This window comes from Capsicum annuum, chromosome 7 (assembly GCF_002878395.1).
Source record: "Capsicum annuum cultivar UCD-10X-F1 chromosome 7, UCD10Xv1.1, whole genome shotgun sequence".
Lineage (NCBI taxonomy): Eukaryota > Viridiplantae > Streptophyta > Magnoliopsida > Solanales > Solanaceae > Capsicum > Capsicum annuum.
The window spans coordinates 200,057,601-200,068,913 of NC_061117.1; the positions used below are offsets into that span (position 1 = coordinate 200,057,601).

The 11,313-nt window shown below is 33.6% G+C and overlaps 1 long non-coding RNA gene across 2 annotated transcripts; it reads left to right on the forward strand.

Moving 5' to 3' along the window:
* Window positions 1-103: 103 nt before the first annotated feature.
* Window positions 104-10,217, forward strand: LOC107876768. 2 transcript variants are annotated; one of them, XR_007057712.1, is made up of 6 exons: window positions 104-239; window positions 2,170-2,264; window positions 6,965-7,063; window positions 7,963-8,436; window positions 8,532-9,118; window positions 9,195-10,217. It is a non-coding gene; the product is annotated as an uncharacterized LOC107876768 (long non-coding RNA). The 2 variants fall into 2 exon arrangements; XR_007057713.1 differs by lacking the exons at window positions 6,965-7,063; window positions 7,963-8,436; window positions 8,532-9,118; window positions 9,195-10,217 and adding an exon at window positions 3,306-6,952.
* The last annotated feature ends 1,096 nt before the right edge of the window (window positions 10,218-11,313 follow it).

Below are 11,313 nucleotides of genomic sequence, written 5' to 3' on the forward strand. Positions count from 1 at the left end.
TAATAGCGCGTAATTTGCCTCCATTTTACATAGAAATAAATAAATAATATTTTTCATCAAAATACATTTGTGGGGGTTATAAACCCCCGCTATTCATCAAAATAATTCATCAAAATATAGCGCTTAATTTTCCTCCATTTCATTCCCATCTTTACTTTCTCTCTCTACCTCTCCCACAGAAAACTCTATTTCTCTCTCTATACTTACAGAGAGGCCGCTGCATGCTGATGATTCTAGAGGTAGAATCTTTACTCAATTTCTCTTTCTATGTTGATTGTTTGGTATTTTTTCTTCCTGAATTTATCTTTTTCTCCCTTTTAGCTAAAGAAATTCTGTGTATTAGAATCCTTTATTTCCCCTTTACAAGATGATATTGGAGAAGGAAATCTTTGAGAAGAATGAGCTAGAACAGCTTTTACAATTTTTTTTGTCGTTGAACGGAAAACAGATATTGTTGATGCTTTTTCTGAGATTTGGGAATTTTTTTTTTAGGTAAGTCAAGTCAAGTCATCCCCACCCACTGGCTGTATACAGAATATCCCTTTAATTAATCCAACATTGTTAGGTCTTGTTTTTGATAAACTAAACTAATTTTCTTCTGTTGCTAATTAATCAAGATTTATTAGTTAGTGTTTAATTGGAGTAGTATACACCCTTCATTTTAAGATGAATGTCATGTCTTCAACTAATAATAACAAGATGACGCTCAACTACATACTAGCCTATCATCCTAAGTGACCTCCATAACTTACTCCCTACAATTCTTTTTTAATTATTAGTTCTAGATAAGATTATTTATATGTATTAAGTGAATTTCCTAGCACAATACAAATTAAAGTTTGAGCTAACAATAATATCTAACAATAAATCTACCCCTACCATAGCATTAGTTCTTAGATTAATCAAAAAAGAACCATGTCCTTCACTAAAAATTTTGACAATCTCTGTACAACACATAGATGAAGGTAAAGAGTATAAAAATTTTAAGCATTGAACACAAAACATTAAGACAATGAGTGAAGGGACTGAAAACATTTACAAGTAATAATCTTTTGCTGTTGCACCTCACTAAGTGGGAGACAATGCACGTCTTTGTAGAAAGTAATGCTGCCCAGAATATCTAGACCTTTTTTGGTGAAGCTATGGAATAAGGCACCAGAAAATTTTACATCTTTTTAAAGATATATCAAGGGTCGATATAGGTTGGAAAAGATATATATTACTTTGTAGAAATGAAGTATTTTTCAAAGAGTGTGCTTATTGAGCTAAAAATGAGTATCTGCTTGCAAGCACGTCTATGCATTGCTACAATTTATCATTTCAATTTCTGAATTAAAGGCTAATAGTGAGGATACGAGGATCAAAGAAATGAATTAAAGTAGTGGCGCTTAATTAATACTCATGTATCTTTATTTATTCATGTTTGATTTGAATTAAACTTGCAAGATTTGGTTTTAATTACAAGTTCTAACCCTCTACTGTAAACTGAATAAATTAATCTAATGCACAGTTAGCATGTGTTGGGACTTAGGTTAATGTATATCTAGTTTCTTACATTGAAAATTTTAGGAGATGTTGATAAGCTTTTAGAATGTATTCTTGTTGGGTTGTTAGCAATAAAATCATATCTATGTTGATTGAGGTAGAGTTGATTGTTTGAATGAAGAAAGGATGACCTATTCTTGTCAAAGCTAATTATGTTGCAACAGTTAGTTTTTCAATAGGTCCTGTTTTATGTAGGATTGAGGTATCCCACAACGTGTTTTTCTCTGATGGTTAGACCACAAGGTCGAACTGTGGGGGCGAAACATATACCAGAGTTGGGTTTTATGAATGTGCATTATAGTAATTTTAAGTTATATTGCAAATATATGGTTTGCAGCGACTGTGTGGAGAAAGATTTTTTTCTCTTGGTGGGTGGGAAATTATAATTTTGCTAATGTTGGAGGGCTCATCGTGTTGTCATAGCTAATTCATTTAGTCCACATCATTAAAACTCTCTGTTCGAATGGGTATCATCATCTTTTTTTCTTTTTCTTCCAAAAATCTGTTTGTACTTGTTTCTTAACGTTTGGTTTATTTCAACATTAATAGGAAAAGAAGTTCTTTTCTGTGAGTTGTGAAAAGAAGCAATGAATTCTAATTGAATTGTAATTATTATTTATTCAGGTACATCAATTCGAGGAGGTAATTTAGTAATATCAAGTTTTTGCTGAGAGTAGTTCAAGGATTGCTACAGAAGAATTTCAAAGGAACTCTGACAAGTAACTTGTTTATCCAACTATTTTATGTTTACATCGACTCGTGCAGTTAATGGAATTATATTGAATGTGTATATATGAGTTTTTGGTTATGCTTTTTTTTCATTTCTGATATTATATTGTTTGGTGAGTAATTGAGTTTTTTGTCAGGATGTTCTTGTTGTTTATGTGATTTACTCGTATCCAAGGACTTGATTTGGTCTGACTTTTTGAGGATGCTTTCTGTTGAATCAACCATCAATTTTCTACCTCTAATTGATTGTTCTGTGACCGACTTCCTTCTTTTCTACACTTTTCTCACTTTTCTTTACTCTGACCCAATTAGTTATAATTGAAGAACAGTTTTCCACTGTCTGCGTTAAGATTCAAAACTTATCATTGCACAAGATCTTAAATGAGGTTCTTTTACTTGGTGTTGCATGACTGTCCTCTTTCTTACTTGTAAACTTAACCCATGAGTTTTTGGTTATGCTGTTGAGTAGTAACATTTATTTTTTCATGCCTGTAAAGTTAGTCGAGTTGTACGAAATTTGATCCAGACATCACAATTATCTATTAGAGTGATTTTTCATAAGATATGTTGTTATGTATGTTCTCTGTTCGGGTTCAATAATTTATTTATTTTCTATTACCTTTACTTTTCTTCTTCATGAAATCTTAATAGGTGATATTTAGCATATTCATCAAATTCGTCAATGGATAGATCTTGAATTGGAATGCCAAGAAACACACTAGAGTATTTGCTTGGTTTGAATCAGTTTCTACATTTTGCATTTACCAATGGAGTTATAGGAGATAAAATAAAGTGTCCATGTCCTTTATGTGCCTTTAAAAAGTGGCAAACAAGAGATGTGGTGTTTCACCATTTGATGAACAAGTATTTTTCTGAACATTACGCCACTTGGGTTATGCATGGGGAATTAAATGTTTTGCCTAATTCCAAAAATATCAAGGTCATTCAAGATGCGCCACCTTTTCAAAATCCTATTGAATTATTGATTAATGAAGCATTCGGGAGTTTAAGGCATGAGGGTGTTGATGCAGGTCCATCACAGGTAGAGGGAGAAGAAGAAACTTTGCATGATTTGTCTGATTCAAATAACAAAGATTATTTTGAATTGCTTAAAGATGGAAGTGAAGATTTGTATGAAGAATCCAAGTACTCAAAGTTGAAATTTTTATTAAAGCTTTATCACATAAAGTGCTTGTCTGGGTTAAGTGATAAGGGAATGACTATGGTGCTAGATTTACTCAGGGATGCATTTAAATTTGCAAAGATCCCTATATCTTTTTATAAGGCTGAGAAAACCATCAACTAGTTGTGTCTTGATTATATCAAGATAGATGCTTACCCAAATGATTGCATGTTGTACTGGGAAGATGATATTAATATAGAATCATGTAAGCATTATCACACTTATAGATGTAAGCTTGAGAAGGATAACGATCTTGATCATGCTCCTAGTACAAGTAAGAAATAAAATAAGAAGAAAAAGAAGAAACAAAAGAAGCCTGCCAAAATTTTGCGCTATTTTTCATTTAAACCAAGATTACAAAGATTGTTTATGTACTCCAAAATTGCAGAGCATATGAGATGGCATGCAGAGGATGATAACAAAGATGAGATCTTAAGGCACCCTCGAGATGGTGAATTATGGAAAAGGTTTGATACAAAATATCCTGAATTTACTTCTGATCCTCGAAATGTTCGATTAAGACTAGCTACTGATGGTTTTAATTCTTTTGGAACAATGAGTACTAACTATAGCATTTGGCCGGTGATTTTGTTTCCATACAATCTTCCTCCTTGGTTGTGTATGAAGCAATCAAATTTTATCTTCTCAATGATCATTTTAGGTCCACGCACAGTAGGGAATAACATAGATGTATATCTGCAACCACTTATTAAGGAGTTGAATTAGCTATGGTGTGAAGGTGTGGATACTTTTGATTCATTAAAGAATGAAATGTTTAAAATGCGAGCAACTCTTATACGGACAGTTAGCGATTTTTCTGGACTTGATATCTTATCGGATTGGAACACACATACTGGTCTTGTATGTCCTTTTTATAATTTTAATGCAGAACCTTGTCGACTTCGTCATAGTAGAAAATGGTGTTTTATTGGCCACCTTCGATTCTTGTCAAGAAATCATAAATTTAGACTGATGAGACATCGTTTTGATGGAAATGTGGAAGAGAGGACCCCTCCAAAGAAGTTGTCTGGGTCAGAAAGTTTGCAGCAGGTGAAAGATATCAATGTCACATTTGGAAGACAATCAGAGTTGCAGAAAAAAAAAAGGAAAAATAATGTTGGGGAAGATGCAACTCAACAATGAAAGAATAAAAGCATATTCTTTGATCTTCCATATTGGGAGTTTTACCCGTTGCCCCATAATTTAGATCCGATGCATATGGAAAAGAATGTTTTTGACAATGTTATATTCACTTTGTTAAATGATAAAGAAAAGTCAAAGGATCATGTTAAGGCTCGAAAAGATCTACAAGATATGGACATAAGGAATGATCTTTAGGTCGATGAGAATGATGAGTTTAAACTTGCTGCATTTGTAATTCCAAAGAACAAGAAAGTGGCCTTCCTCAAGACTTTAAAGAATATCTCAGTACCGGATGGTTATTCAAGTAATATATCTCGTCGTATTGATTTGGATCAAAAAAGAATTTTTGGATCAAAAAGCAATGATTGTCACATTCTTATGCAGCAGTTGTTACCCATAGCAATTCGCAATGTGCTTCCAAGACAGGTTGTTGCAACTTTGGTCGAGTTTTCTTCCCTTTTTAGGCAACTTTGTTTGAAAAGTTTAAGTCTTGTAGACTTAGACAAGCTACAAAATCGAATTGTGGAAACTCTTTGTCATTTAGAGATTTTGTTTCCTCCATCATTTTTTACTGTAATGATTCATCTAACTGTTCATCTAGTTGATGAGGTAAAAAAAGGTGGCCCGGTACATTATCGCTGGATGTATTTTGTTGAAAGGTAAAATATTCCTTATTCAAAATCATTTTAGTTGATTTTATAGTAATACTTCTAAGTTAAAACTTCTTCTTACATATTAATGTTTTGGGTATAGATTGTTAGGACATTTCAAGTCCCTTGTAGGTAACAAAGCACAACCAGAAGGTTCCATAGCTGAAAGTTACATAGTTGAAGAAGCTCTTACTCTTTATTCTCGTTATTTTATGGAAATTGAGTCAATGTTAAATCGACCTAAACGTGTAAATGATGAACCAAGTCAAAATGAGGCTTATGAAAAGTCAAGTATGTTCCCTCAACAAGGTAAGCATGTTGGAGGCTTCATAGCAGAACCACTGACTCATTTGAAGAAAACACAAGCTCATCGATATGTGTTACTTAATTGTGTGGCCGTGAAGCCATTTATTGAGTAAGAAATTTACATTGATTTGATTTATAAGATATGTTTTGAGTAGTTTTATTAAATTTCTAACTATGGTGCCTTTATACTGAATTTAGAGATTACATCAAAAGAAGTACAAGAGGCCGTAGACTTTTTGCAACAAAGGTAGAGAGAAGAGTTAGCAAAGAGTTCCATGATTGGTTTTCTAAGAGAGTGAGTGAATGACATTAAAATATTTATTTTTGTATAGATTTTTATATCAATTTAAAGTTTCTAAAATAAATGCTTTGTACATTTAGATTATAAATTCGGATATTGAAGATACTATCTCTGATGAGATGAAATTCTTAGCACAAGGTCCAACCCGAGATGCAAGAAGATTCAGTGCTTATAACATTAGTGGATTCAAATTTTGAACTTTATCTAGATAATAAGGATTAAAAACTCAGAATAGTGGAGTTTTTCTTGTCTCTAACACCTCTTGTGTTGCATCTAGTGTAGATAGACATGCAACAAAAGCAGACCTGCCATATTATGAAAAGTTGGAAGACATTGTTGAGCTTAATTATTATGGCAAGTGTAGGATTGTTCTTTTCAAATGTCAGTGGGTTGACACTACTCGGAACAGAGGGTTCAAAATAGATGCTTGAAAGTTTAATTGTGTCAACTTTTCCAAATTAATTCATACCGATAATCGTGCGGATGATGATCCGTATATTGAAGCATCACAAGATAATATGGTCTCCTATGTTGATGATGAAAATGATAAAGAATGGAGTGTGGCTGTACATCTAAAATCAAGAGATTTGTTTGACATAGGAGAAATTGATAAAGAGGAAATATACGAGAATGAGCCATACCAACAACAAGAATTTGGAAAATTTTTGTATGTTGATTATGAGAATGTCCAAATTGCAATAGCGGAGCATATGACTTAATAGATATATCATTATTTTTTGCAGCTAGTGTTGTAATGGTAGTCATATCCTTGTCTGTAGGGTAAAGAAGATTTGGACATGTGTTTGTCATTTTAGTTAAGTGTCTCCGTAGTTTGAACATATCCTATTTCATATGATGTTATTGCTTGCTGTTGTACTACCTTCTTAATACTTAAAGTGCATGTGTGCCATTGCCTGTAATCCTATAGTACATTTTGGATTTACTGAAGATATAATTCTTCGTGGGGCATATTGTTGTTATATATGAACACCACACATACTTAATATGAAATCTTGTTCTTTGTATTGTCAGCTTTGTCACTCAATTGTTTGTTGAGTGTTTACATTTAATTGTTTTACTAACTCTTATTGGAATCTTTGTTATTAGCTTTTCTTGGTTTTGCTATAGTGGAGCAGAAGTTGCATTGAGGTACTTTGAGTGGATAAGAGTGGTTGTTTGCTATAGTAGAACAGAAGTTGAATTAAGGTACTTTGTTTCTCTTACTTATTTTCTTCCTTCATTTTCTGCTTCTAGTGGCAAGGCTAACTTTCTACTCTTTTTTTTCCACTGTTGAAGGGGTTGCCACAATATAAAAAATTAGTTTATCTGGAGATCATACGATACAGGCTAATCTAAAATTAGTGGGACCAGGAATAGGATTCTTTTTTTCACTTATCACATTTAGAATATACAGTTAAAATTGTAGTGCTTTAAATTGGTTCTGTTACACGGATGCCATCCAAATAGATATTTTATATTTAGGAACCATTATTCTGTTCTCTACATACATACCTGGTACTTCTGATGGTGATGTCACATAAGATTCTTTTGTTGCATTGAGCTCGAACAGGAGTAGTAGGAGGTTGTACCAAAGTAAGCTCTGTAGTGCAATTAGCTGCGCTAGTAATTCTGCTGCCGCATCACCAAAAATGGCCTTTACTAGCGGAATCCCCAGGATTAAGGTCTTTGGAAGGGTGGAAACTGAAAGAACATTTATGATCCAAGTCAGGCTTCCTTTGGGCTTCAATATAGCGAAAACTGCAGTAGAAAGACAGAATTTTTTTTTTGAATGAAATTTGCTAATAGAAGCTTCAGGTTTACTTTGTAGAGGTTGCTTCCTGATATCACTTGAAAGGACAATAAAGGTATTGAAAATTTTGCCACAAACTTGTTGATTCCAGAGTTTTAGGTTTACTTTGTAGAGGTTGCTTCCTGATAATACTTTTCTGATTATCAGTATGTTCAAAAATCAGAGAAATGAGGATGAACAATACTTGTAAGCATTCATAAATTGTCCAGGTGTTACACACCATGGGTATGCTGCAGGATTTAAGGAATAACGCTCTTCTTGTTTTGTAATGTGGATATTTGACAATATATTGCAGATATGCCAAGGTTTAAGCGCATGCAGAAAAAGCAAAAATCAGATTTGTCGGTATCTACATCACAAAGTACTGAATCAGCATGTCTGCCAACAAATTTGTCTCCACCAATTCAGCATGCACCTCAACCATTTCGATCAGTTTACTCAGCATCCCATCCAACTCCTATAGATCATGATATGCCCCATCCGGGTCCGACAGTTTTTCCTGAATCACAACCATCCCGGTTAGTTCACTTGACATCACATCCATCTCTGGTTGGTCGGGACGTATCACAACCATCTCGATCAGTTCACTCTACATTACATCCGGGTCTGGAAAATCAGGATTCATCACAGTCATCTCGATCAGTTTATTCTACATCACATTCGGATCCAACAATTGAGGACTCGTCACAAACAGCTCCCACAGATCAGGATGCACCCAAAAAATATTCTAGACGTGAATCGAATACGCATTGGGTCGTAGACGCAATAGGTAAATACTTCAGACTATCAACACATATCTAACATACCTTTCTAATCCAATGTAATGTCTCTCATAGCTTCAACTAATCTCTTTTCTTATTACAGATTCAAGAAATAATGTCAAAAAAATCAAAGTAAAAGCTAAGGAAGTGCTGAATTTGACAGGTGAAGAACGTATCGTGGTTAAGTTTGATATTTATGATGAACCATTTGGTGAAGCACGCAGCCTTCTTTCGCACTTTTGTGGAATTTTAGCATGTGATTGCTATTTATTTCCAATCAACTTTGAAAAATGGTCGGATTTACTTATGGCATTCTTCAATCGCGTCTTCAATCATATTATAAAGGTATAAGCTCTAAATTCTGACGACTATACCACTTTTTATTATTTTAGAGATTGACAACTATTTTTTTATTTCTGTTTTTGAATTTTATATTTGCGTGTAGTAGAAAAGCTAACCAATATTTTCATTTTGAAGCCCAAATTCTTCTTTGACGCAGTCGAAAAAGTTGCTCGATGACATATTTCTTTATCTATTGGAAAAAAGTGGGCTACAAATAAGATTAACATATGGAATGAAGTAAATGATCCACTTAAAAGTAAAGCTCAGATTATGGATAAGGCGCCGAACGGGATCCCACCAGATCAATGGATTTTTTTTATTGAATACAATTTTAAAGAATCAACAAAGGTATTTATGTAAATGTATTTCTTTATATTTATATAATTATTTTTTTCTAATTGACGTTAAAATATATTTTTATAAGAAAATGCATCAAAGGAACCGTGAAAATCGGCAAAAACAAACAATTCCTCACACTAGTGGCTCTAAAGTCAATGCTACAAGAAGGGCTGAAATGGTGAGTGAATTAACCTCGAATGTAATATTTCTAAATAGTAATAAAATATTTTGATTATGTTTTTTAATTTATTGATGGCCGAGACTGGACAGTGGCCTGGACGAGGAAAAATGTACATTGCTACTCATAAGAATCAAGATGGAGTATATGTTAATGAAACGGCAAAAGAAATATGTGTGAATTTTACTTATGTTCCATAGACTATTATTGAGCAATCAACCACAGTATGTCAAATGAATTTCTATTATTAATTTATTTTGATAATAAACTTTCTATATGTAGGAGAAAATTGAGTCAGCTTTGAGCCAAAGCACCATAGATGAGTCTTGAGTTTCGCCAAATGATACCATTGGTAAGGTGCTAGGGCAAGAACACTATGGAAGGTAAGATGTTTGGGACTAGGAGTTATTCCTAGTATAGTTTTTCAACAAGCTAGACCTCATTTTGGTGGTACAAGTGCTTCAAGTAGTGGAGGTTCTTGTTCGTTCCAATGTCGAGAAAACTACAATCAAATGATGAATTCTCAGAAATAAATACTGAGTGCTTTGAAGGCATATATGATAATGAAAGAAGGAATGGTATCAGAACAATTTGTGGGGTTCTTTGATTCTCCTTCAATGGTTTCTCCCACAATAGTATCTAAAGTTCTCTTTACTTTTTTTTTATCGCGGTGTTTGATCTCTGTCTACTCATTCTTATTCAGATTTAAAATATCTTATCGTAATAAATAAGTATATTGAAAGGATTTAGTGTTCAATGTCAATAACTGTTCAATGTTTCATTTCCTAAAGGGTCAGCAGATTTAGTTGCTAGTTCATTGGAATTATCAGAAATTGAGATTCTGCTGTGATTGGTTGCAAAATCCACCAAAAGAACTGATTTTTCTATGGTTTTGAGGTAGCTTTAACTTGTATAGAGTATCATTATTTAGCATGTTTTTATGAGAATCAGATGGTTCAGCACATGGAATAGCATAAGTTTCAGAGTATTTGGTATTAGTTTTAGCTATGTATGAGTTTTAGCTATGTATACTTTTAGAAGTTGTGTTGATATGGTCTAAATAAGAACCATTTGTTAGATGAAGGGGTATATATGCACAACCTTTTTAACTAGGGGTGTATCTGGTTTAAATCGTGAAGTTGAGGAAGGTATAATTGCCTCATTTCCCTCGAGTTAAATTGGAAAGGACCTCTAGGAATAGTTGTGCTTGCCAGTTAGAGTACTGAAGGTAACATTAGATAATTCTGGAAGGAGGGTATGTTAAGAAACCAAAGGTCCAATTAGAAGAGCGTTGTCCCCGTACCTCGTTCGGGAGATAGAACTAACGGGGAAACATGTTTTGTTTCCTCACCATTGTCCAAGTCCCCGTTGAGTAACCAAAGTTATACACTGCCTGCAAGGCTAGTGTCTTCTTATTTTGGTTCATTGGATTATGCATTTTACAAAATTTGGACATCTATACTTGGTCTTTTATCGCAAAGATCATCTTGGCCCTTGGAGAGTTCAAAGTTAAAGAGCCAAATTTGGAGGAGAGCACTTCTCCAATTCTTTGTATGCTTTGTTATTGGAGATTTTATTGGTATCACTCCATTTGTTTCTCTGAATTTGTCTCCAAATATAATGTCTAAACATCAAACTTTCTCCGTTGAAATCGTCCACCCTTATAAAAATGACCACTTATTTGATGATGTGTCTAGAAACATGACATCAACTTTAAACAGTTCAGCTTTCCTGGATAATTCTACTTCAGAACCTAAGTAAGTATACAGTGAAGTGAAAGATGAAATTGCTGAAAATGCCTCCATTAACCCTTTAGGAACTGTCCTAACATCTTCTTTCTATAGTGAAAGTGAAACACACTACAACATAATATGATTTCCCAGAAATAAACATAAATTACATCTTCCCCAAAGCTTATGCAGCTAACAATTTGCATTGATTATGTAGCTTATTTTAACTTCTGAGTTTTGATTGCAAACACAACCAATAATGTCTTCATTCGAATTGGAGATTTTCCAGAAAGGAA